General features: G+C 39.8%; 1 non-coding gene and 1 pseudogene across 1 annotated transcript; both read right to left on the bottom strand.

Annotated features, from left to right (window-relative positions):
- Nucleotides 1-2,036: 2,036 nt before the first annotated feature.
- Nucleotides 2,037-2,679, bottom strand: LOC110330733 (annotated as a pseudogene).
- A 3,500-nt stretch (nucleotides 2,680-6,179) lies between these two features.
- LOC115065252 lies at nucleotides 6,180-6,342 on the bottom strand. The gene has a single exon (XR_003845047.1). It is a non-coding gene; the product is annotated as a U1 spliceosomal RNA (small nuclear RNA).
- Between the last annotated feature and the right edge of the window lie 4,472 nt (nucleotides 6,343-10,814).

The raw sequence follows: 10,814 nt of genomic DNA, 5'->3' as shown, positions 1-10,814 counted from the left end.
TTTCTATATACCAATTGGTGGATAATACATTTATTATTGAAAAAATTCTATACAATATAAATGAAACTTTAATATGCCAACAGTAATTACCAGAAACAACTAGAATTTTCTAAATTTTCTAAATGTAATGGGATAGGAATATACGAAAGACCAGAGATGGATACATAAAATTTAAAACTATATTTTAATAAAAATAAATCAAAGCAAAAGGCAATGTCTATATCACACATAAATTTTAATGTATGAATTCTTTATTTTAGAAGCCTTTTATATGAATAAATTTAAAATACAAAGTCTTCACTTTGTGTTGGGGGAAGGTAATTATTTGGGCAGTACTATACTAAAGGAAAAACCTAGGACAATATCAAAACAATAATGAGACTGCGAAATTTCAACCAAGGTTTGCAAAAGGGAATGAGGACGGAAGAAGGCCACAGATGATCAAAGTAAAGAGGTGGTTAGGGCCTCACGTGCCCTAGAGTGGTCTGTGTGGTTCCCCTGAGGGGCTTCAGAGGATTCTGAGTCACTAGGAACTGAGAGCAGGGCCTGGGAAGAAAGGGCTCCACAGATGTGCTCAGAACTCAGGTGATGCCTCTGTCTCTTCAGCCCAGCATGGGAACTCTTCCCTTCATGCCTATCATATAGAAGGAATCTCCAGAAGGTATGCTATTACTCTCCAAGTTAAAAATAAAGTCGGAGTTTGTTTCAAAACAAACAAACAAATAAGCCATTTGTCTGGGGAGAATTCAGAAGTGGGAGAAGCTGGCTTTGTTACCTTTGGGCCTTTCTGCAAGTTGGAGAGTCCCTAGCTAGATTACAGGATGGGGATAAACTCTGCTTGTGCACACATGTTCTTCTACTTACATAAAAATACACTTGACATTGAATGAACCGTGTAACAGGAAAGAGAATGATCCAGACGTACCAGCATTAAATGACCTACAAAAGAGGGCTGAACTCCTGCTAAAGCAAATAAACAAAAATTAAATAAATGATCCCTCATAAATATTCAGAAAACATTGTAGCTATAACACATACATAAGATGTTACAAAGAGGGGGAATGCCAGCTGGAGAAGTAAGATAACTCATACAATTTAAATGAGATTGCTAGATAACTACTGGGCCCAGCCAGACAGCTTTGTTGGTAGAGGAACTTGCTGCACAGACTCCATAATCTGAGTTTGAACCCTCGAATGCGTGTTAATGTAGAAGGAACAAGATGACTCCTCTGATGTCCAAATGTATGCTGTGGCACACAGATACGCTACGGACACATTTCATGGGCACACACAAGTGTACTTGCATACAACAAAAGAACTATGTGTGGTAAACAAATGTTTGGGGGAAAAGAGTAGCAGCCCAGGTTTATGACCAGGTAGATCAATGTAACGCCTAGCTTTGTTTCATTGTTAACAAAAGCAAAAGGAAATGTTCATAAAATTCATTTATCCCATGGAAAGTTCACTATAATGTGGCTTATGGAATTACACACTTGCACAAGTCTTTGGAAATGATTCAGCTATAGATGCACCCACAAAATCTATTGGTCCAGTGCAGGACAGTTCTTCAGCGACCTTGAATCAACACAACAAGGTCTCCCTTCCATTCTTGCATGGTATTCTCAAGAATAATTGGAGAATGCGCTAGAAATGTAATATTTTGAGGTTCCAGTACCTAATAGAAACTGGATATCCTTTGGTGCTTTATCCCAGTGTGTAACATATCCCCACAGTGGCCACAGCTTTCTAGGGATCTTCAATTGTTGCTCAGTTGAGCATCACAGATGTTGTCTTAAATCACTCAACCCAGTCAGCAGCAAACAGTGACACTGATTCATACCCAGTAGTTCTATTTTGCTATCATGTAACTGAAAAATACAGTGAAATTAAAACAGAATGCAAAAACAGGTACCAAAATATGCTATTACAATATTATTCTGAAGTACTGTTTTAACAGTTGTTTGTGCATAAGTTCCTGGTCTTCAGTGTATACTTTTTTTTTTTTTTTGAGTTCCTTCTTTTTATTAACACATACACAACTACTTGTCTTCTGGTTTGTTGAAGCAGTAAGTCAGACAACACTTGCCACAGTAATGCCTGTTAAAGTGGCTTCTCATGAAAATTCCAGCATCGCATACATCAGAAGGACACTCTTGACGAAGTCGGCTAATTTTGCCATTTTCATCCACCTTATAGTATTTCGGCACAGCCAACTTAACTTTCTTCCTCTTATGCTTATTCTTCTTGGGAGTGGTGTAAGACCTCTTCCTTTTCATAGCACTACCACGAAGTCTCAACACAAGGCTAAAGGGTAGACTCTTTTTGAATGCTGTAGTCAGAGAAAGTATGGTCATCTTCCAGCTGTTTACCAGCAAAGATCAGCCTCTGCTGATCAGGAGGAATTCTTTCCTTATCCTGGGTCTTGGCCTTTACATTTTCTAGTGTCCGAGGATTCAACCTCCAGTGTGATGGTTTTCCCCGTAAAGGTCTTCACAAAGCCAAGCGTGGTGGTGCACGCCTTTAATCCCAGCACTCGGGAGGCAGAGGCAGGTGGATTTCTGAGTTCGAGGCCAGCCTGGTCTACAAAGTGTGTAACCCTGTCTCAAAAAAAACCAAACCAAACCAAAATAAAAACAAAAATAACAACAACAACAAAAAAGCCTTCACAAAAATCTGCATCGTAGTGGCGGCTACACCCACGATGGCAGATTGGAAAGGAAGCCAGTGTGTACTTTAAACTATCCACCAAGGAGCACAAATAAGCATAAAAGCTCACCCGCTGTCCTGGCAAATTCTACTCTCAGCAGTGACTTGCTTGACTTCTGCCATTTCTAGTTACTGGTTGATAAAATTTAGAAAAGGATATTGTTTGGAATGAGTTTTAAAAGATGAATAAGAACCATAGTACATTCCCAAGAGTATTTTTTTTTACTACTATTTCAGACTCAGAAATATTATAAACAAAGATGCCCATGATAAAATCATAGTGAGATTCTGGAAGAGAGTAAATCGTTCAGGGTTTCTANAGCCTCAACCATTTAGAGGTGAGGATGGGGAGGTGGATAAGGAAGATCCAGGCCCCTTATCACACCAATAGAAAATTCTTCCTTCAGGTGGTAATGTGTCAAAGAGTGTTTAAACAGAGGAATAATCTATAGTACTCAGATATACCATCATCACTACATTCACAGAAGAGAAGGGTGTGAAATACAAGGGGTGGGTAGAAATGGGTTTCATTTAGGATATGAGACAAAGGACATCTAAGGAGATATTTCAGCTAGGTAGTAAAACACAGAAAGGGGAGGGGAATATTCATTGAATTTATTAGATTAAGTAACACTCAAGAGCATGAAAAATGATAAAAATTGCCAGATGTTTGCACAGAGTATACAAAGTAAAAAGAGATTAGGGAGTTTGTGGCATCCCTGTGGAACATGCAAAGAGAAAGATTCATAACCACAAAAATAGTATAATGTCAACCAATGGAGAAGAGAGTTTCTAGAAACTGGTAAGGGTATCAAACAGCCAAAGAAGACATGGGACAAAGCATGGCCACTGGACTTGTTCATCTTCAGGAAACTGTGGAAAAAGTAAATTTTATTCTCTAGAAGTAATTGTCATCTTGGAATCTTACTGCTTCTATATGCTAACCTAGGCCTAGCCTTGAAAGCTTCTAGCCTCCTTACAATCTGATCTAGTCCTAGAATGTTTTCAGCCTCTGAAACTTACTGCTAAATAAGTTCTTTCTGAACCTGGCTCGTTGGTTCAACATAGCTGTTCTAATTTAAACTCTTCTCCAATCTGAGTGATTCAAGCTGGTTTCTCTCAGCTTCTGTCTGGGTTACTTTGCTTGACCTCAAACTAACTCTACCAATATGTTATAATCTTCTGCCTCCTCATTCTCATTGTCTTTACTTGTGTCTAGTTTGTTCTCTCTTCAACCTGTCTCTAAAACTCTCCCGATACAACTGCCTCTGAATCCCATGAACTTAAATCTCTGCACTGCCCCTCAACTTGTTGACTCAACCAAACACACTGACCAGTACTCACTAGAACTCAGAGATCTGCATGTTCTGTCTCCTGAGTGCTAGGAGACATTGCCACCACATCTACACTTAAGCTTTTCTTTACCTGAAACTTGCTTTATACCAGGATGGCCTTGAAATCAGAGATCTCCTTGTCTCTGTCTCCTGGCATTAAAGGCATATCTGTATTCCAACTGGATCACACAGACCTAGGTCTTTGGATTTGATCTTTTGCCAGTGCAGCCATTTTCTGAATTAAAATTCATCTAAATAACTAAGCCCTCCAGAATGAACTACAAGAAGTTTGAGTACTGGAAGCAAGAGTTGCATCTATTAAACTAAGTTAGCATGAAGGAGAGTGGCAGAAGCTGGAGAGGGAAAGTATAGGGGTGGTTCTGATACCAAGGTCCTGTTCCCCAATTTGTTCTTGATCTATCAGTAAAGATGCCATGGGCCAATTGTTGGGTGGAAGTATAGGCAGGATTTCTGGGACCCATCAGGCAAGCTAGCAAATGCAGGGGAGAAGGCAGGTTTTTTTTGCCATGCTTCAGAGGGACAAAAAGTGACAAGCCATGTGAGAGGACACAGGTTGCTTCTACATGTGAGAGGTTGGGGATATTGAGCTGGGACTGAAGATGGCTGAACAACTGAAAATTGAGTGCAGATTTAGGATGCTGAGCTGGGAATTCTGGGAAGGACATGCTAGCTGAAGTAGATTAGTTCCCAGCAATTGAGCCAATAAGGCAAGTTGAAATTGAACAACTATGTGTGTCTGTGTTTTTAATCCATGGGTCCTATATTATCCATGGGCAGGGACTGGTAGCATGGTCAATTTCAGAGCTTAGGTAAGGTAGCAAAAGATACATGTAACAGGAAAGCACAGGTGTGGGTAAACAGGAGTGCTGGATATTTAATGCTTAGTCACTAGGGAGTGGCACTATTTGAAGGGATTAGGAGGTGTAACTTTGTTGGAGGAAATGTATCACTGAGGGTGGGCTTTGAATTTTCAAAAGGTCATGCCAGGCCCAACCTCTCTACCTGTCCCTGTCCCTGTCCCTGCCCCTGTCCCTGTCCCTGTCCCTGTCCCTGTCCCTGTCCCTGTCCCTGTCCCTCTCCCTCTCCCTCTCCCTCTCCCTCTCCCTCCCACCCTTCTCTCTACCTGAAGAGCTGGATGTAGCTCTCAGCTCCTTCTTCAGTACCATGTCAGTCTGTTGGACTAAGTCTATGAAACTGTAAGCTGACCCCCAATTAAATGCTTTGTCTTATAAGAGTTGCCTTAGTCATGGTGCATTTTCACAGCAATAGAACAGTGACTAAGATAGTAAGAAAATCAAGAGAAAATAAGACATATAGATAGCAATAGGAAATGTAATCTTAGAACAGATGACAGGTGCTGAATTCTCAAGCACAGGAATAGTCTTGGCCAGGAGGAAAGAGAGCCAGTCTTGAACAAGTTTGAGGCTTTACTGCCCTGCACTTGGCATCGTAACAATAGTGAAAACAACAGAGGTACTCTTTGATTTTCTCCTTCCTCCTTTCCTGCAGCAGGCCATACTGGTGCTTTGATTTTCTGTTAGAAAAGATCCTATGACTCTTGTTCAAGCAGGGTCCTTCATACTGGGAGGAAACAGTGAAGACACAGAAATTCAGTGAAGAATCTGAAGCAACAGGTCTTGCTAAGTACCCCTCAATTTTCTGTCATTAGACCACACTCACTTCTGTGCAGTCACATCTCCAAATGACTGCCACTCATCACCAAATCTAAGCTGAAATATACGGTTTGTTCCTTTGGCCTTGCTATTTTATTTTGTTATATCTTATATTTAGATCTGTGGGGGAGGGGGTGGAATGTATGCCATGTGTGTATGAGTGCCCTCGGACATTACAAGAGAAAATGAGATCCCCTAGAGCTGGAGCTATAGACAGATGTGAGTCCTGCATACTGACCACAGGCCCTCTAGAGGAGCAGAAAGTATTCCTTTTTGCTAAACTATTCTCATCTTCCTTGTTGAATATTCCTATTCATGACATTGTACTCAATAAATTTATATGCTTTTCTTTTCTTTGTCTCCTTATAAAGTATAAACTTGATGAAAAATGAAAAATCATATTATGTTTTCTTCCATACTTCTTTGTGATTTTTTTTTTTTAATTCAGGGGAGAGCACAATCTCAGTGTCCCCTATCATAAGTTATGCAGTCAACTTTCCCACATTTGGGGAAATCTTAGGGATCAGCATACCCGAAGTGCAATGGATAAGCCTTGCCCTGGGAAAATTACCTTCATGTTCATGCCCCCTCCCTTGCCAGGTAAGTATTAGTGCTTTGTGATTGAAGAAAAGCAAGGATGAAAGGAAGTGATGCTTGTGAGGTAGATGGGGAATAAGCTAAGGTCTCTGAAGTAGGAGGCAAGCTTGTTTGGTAATAAAGTCAGAGAAGATACAAGATGGTGAAGAAGTCAGATGGGAAGCATAGATGCTAGGGTACAATTAAGGTTATATGGCACTGAGGCTATAACATTGTAAGTTGTAAATGCATGGTGGTACCAACTGATGGATTTGTTTTTCTAGATATTCTCATTATCCTAAATACAGTAGAAAATGTATTTTTTCTGTATATCTCACACACACATTAGCCATGTATGTGAGATATTGCTGAGTGGAAGGTTAGGGCCTCAGCTTCCTGTCTAATCAACACAACCTATCACTGACGTGTCCAGAAGCCTGCCTCCCAGGCTATTCTACTTTTTTTTTTGAGATCAATTACCCAATAATCATTAAAACAAACAAACAAACAACAACAACAAAAATTAGGATATGTGTGTGTGTGTGTGTGTGTGTGTGAAAAACATTGATTTTTACCACATCTGCTCTTTAAGGTGGGTTGAATGAAATACTTTCCACAGACTCAGATATTTGAATACTTGGTTCCTGTTTAGTGTTGTTGTTTGGGGAGAAAATAGCTCAAGCTCTAAACCACGTAGTATAGGTTAGGTAAATAGTTTGCTGATGAGGTGTGGTTATTAGATAAAAGAAAAATGTGTGGGTCAAAGGATTGTTGTCTTTTGCTTTTATCAAATCAAGGAGAATCTATTACTTATGTTTCTGTTGCTGTGATAAAACACCCTTACCAAAAGTAATGTATAGAAGAAAGACTTGACTTTAGTTTATAGTTCCTCAGGCATGAGAATCCATCCTGGTGGGAGGGAGACATGCCAGCAACAACAGGAAGCTGAGGAATTATATCTTCCACTGCAAACATGAGGCAGAGAGAGTGAGCTGGAGGTGTGGGATGACTATGAATTGTCTAAGTTTGCCTCAGTGACATACTTCCTTCAAAAGGTGTACTATCTCCCCAGACAAAAACCCAAAATAGGAACAAAGTGTTCAAATAGCTAAGCCTGTGAGGAACATTGTCATTCAGCCTACTTTAGAGCAGATGTGGCAAAATGCATGTTTTTCCTAAGTGAATATATGTTAGTACTACTTTTAAAAAATCCGTTGTTATTGTTGTTGTTGTTTGTTTGTTTGTTTGTTTGTTTGTTTTAATGGTTACTAGGTAATTAATCTCAAAAAAATGTGGACTCACTGGGGAGGTAATCTTCTGGGCATGTCAGTGAGAGGTTGTCTTGATTAGCCTAAGTAAGGTGCGATGACGCAACCAGCCCAGGTGAAACCATTCTCTGGTGCCCAGATTTTTATAAAAGAAGACAATGTTCTGAGCACATCTGTTTATTATTCTCCACTTCCCTGGCTATAGATGCCTGTGACCAGCTGCCTCAGGCTTCTGCTGCTCACAGTTCCCACCTGATGGACTGGACCCGGGCTGTGAGAGAAAAGAAAGCTTTCTCCTTTAAGTTGCTTTTGTCAGGATATTTTATCGCAGCAACATTTTTTAAATTACCTAAGACAGTTACTGATAATTATATCTGTGGAAAAACTTCATTTTAATAACTATCAAGAGATTAATAGACCATTTTTACGAAGTGAAATCTAATTTTGATCTAGAAAACACTTTTGATATGTCTGAGCTATGTTCTGCCTTACTACCAAGACCCCAAATATAAAAAATGCATCTCCAGGAAAATCTGTGTTGTACTCATGGGTGTCAGACGTCCCAGATGAAGAATTTGATGGAGGAGAAGAAAAGCAGAAGGAGACTAAGACACTAGAATGAAAGTAATTAGAGGACCCTTTAAGGTTGAAAACTACAGAAAGTAAAATACGGCAGCTGTCAAATGTATATAAGAGAAAATTACCAGAATCAAATAAAAGGCATATCCAAACAGTGAACACTTAAATGGCATTATTCCGGAGAAGAAGAGTTTGAACTGATTGGATGAATTCTTCACACAGGTAGAATGCAAAGTGTCAGGCGAGACATAGCAACAAATAGTAAGTAGACATACATACACAGAAATCAATTAAATCATGAAATCAAATATCAAAGTACCATGACTAAAATTTAACCAAACCAAAACATCCTGATATTGAAGAAAACAGGAATGAAATGGGAAACGTTCATCCTGAAGGAGGACTTGCTGGGAGGGAGTTGTGTTTGCCTGTCACTTGGCATGCTTGGCACATGAGCTTCGGCGTTTGCTGTTTCAAAACTAATAAAGCCCTCCTGGTGGCTGCGCCATTAATAAGGTCTTCAAGATGTTTTCCCTCAACATTTTCCTGTTTTGATTTTCCATGATTTAATTGGAGCCATCTTTCTAAGAGGCTGGTTTTACTGTAGTAGTATCACATCTGCCTTTTCAGCAATCTGCTGTTAATCACAATGGGTGATAAACTGATTCCCAGTACTGATTCTACTATCTGGGAGAATCCGCACACTTCCCACTTTTAGTGCCCCTGAGTCATCATCTTATATTTGTTCATCACACTTTAAGTGCCCCTCTTTAAAAAATGTAATTTGATAGTTAATTTTCTAAACTTATTATTCTTTTACTTCTTTACAAAGTAATAACATTTCATATCCATCGGAAGGCATCACCCTGTACCCGACTCCTTGTTCCCACTAAGGAAACTTTCTATTCTCCATTTTTACCTTACGATATGACTCTTGCTAATTTTTTTCTTACAGATTTAGTTAAATTAAATTAAATTCTTCTGTGAATACATGAGCACCACTTTATGCCACATCCTTCTATAGAACATATATAAATACTAAAGTAGTTATATTAAAATTGATAGTGTGAAACTGAAGTTCTAAGAGAAATTTTAAATATATAGCTGGAAAATTAAACTCATAGAACACTCGTTTTCATATAAATTTATTTCTTCTAATAAAGAATGATTTTTACATTTACTTATTTATATCATTTATCTATTTAATTTTTTATGTTAGCATTCAAAGTATTTTCTAGGTGAAGGGCAGATTGAGATTTGCCAGACCCTCACTAACTTAAACAGAGTCAAATGGGTACCAATAATTGATGAAGAGTAAGAATTGTCTGCTCACTTTCTCCTGTTCAAGGGGGAACTGTTCCTGTTTACTATGTAAACACCCACAGAAGCAGAGCAGTGCCTACCAGCATTGGCCACGCCCACCATCGTCTCTGTGAGTAATTCATGAAGCTATAACTCTGAGCATCAGCTCAGGGCCCAGATGTGCTGGCTCTAGTCCTCATTTCTTCTGCCTTGCCCCATATGTGACTTGGGGTAAATTATTGGACCTTTCTCCAGTCTTCATGAAATATAGTAATTGTTTTCCACTTATGCAGTTCTTTGGATGGTTGCCTCATTTAAAGTGTTTAAGACAGTGACTGCCACATAGTACTGGCTGCCAAGAAAATTCCTGTACTTCTCACCTCTATGACAAAATGCCTGAGAAAAATGACTGAAACTAAGGGTGTTGCCAGCTCATAGATTCTGAGAATTCAGTCCACAGTTGCTTGGTCCCATTGAATCTGAGCCCTGGTGAAGCCAGGTATTGTGGTGGAAAGCAAAGGTGCTCAGCTCACTATGGTTGGACAGTGGAGAATTGAGAAGAGTTTGGGAAATAGATATTCCCTCCCTGAGAAACACCTTAGGCACTAGGCTCATGCTCAGAATGTTCCTATGACCTTCACATAGCACCATCAGAGCATCAAACCTTTAAGGCTCTGAGGAACCTCCCAGAACACCTGCTCCTCTTGTCATACAAGTGGCTCTTCACTAATTTGTTGTCTTACTCAACAGGGATTGTTTGAGCACCTCCTGTATTCCAGACACAGAACTAGATTTAAGAGGATACAGCAGCCAGATGGTCCTGAAATGGCTGGAATCTGGATAACCCAACTACACAATCAGTGCGGGTGGGTGTTAGACGAGTGAACAAAGGTGCCACTGAGCCAGAGTGGGCACCTAGTGGGGACTCTAGCAGGCAGCATCAATGTCACCTTACTGAAGAATACCCTGCCTCCTCCACTGTCTGATGAGGCCTCTACAGATTCACTAATTGGGTTTATTTGACCCCAAAGAAAGGTGGAGCCTCGTGATTCTGTGTACACAGAGTATTTCAGCTTGTTTTGATGCAAAAGTCAGATAGCAGTACACATTTTAGACAAAATGGACAGGAATGAAAGATAACATTGGCATAAAATCTCAGTGCAGCGCCAGCACACCCAAATTATAAGCAAACTGGAGCCCCATTCCAACAGAGCATCTGAAAAGAAGAGCTTTTAGGTGTGATGTGTTCAGAGAGAGATTTGCCCCAAAAGGGCGATTGATTACTCGATATTGTCACCTCAGATGCAGAAAAAAATCCTTTGCTAGAGAGAACTAAGAACCCCGTGTTTGATGAC

The sequence above is a fragment of the Mus pahari genome, chromosome 13 (genome assembly GCF_900095145.1).
Source record: "Mus pahari chromosome 13, PAHARI_EIJ_v1.1, whole genome shotgun sequence".
Taxonomy (NCBI): domain Eukaryota; kingdom Metazoa; phylum Chordata; class Mammalia; order Rodentia; family Muridae; genus Mus; species Mus pahari.
Note: the sequence above shows the minus strand (reverse complement) of the source record. Positions and strands in the feature narration are given on the sequence as shown.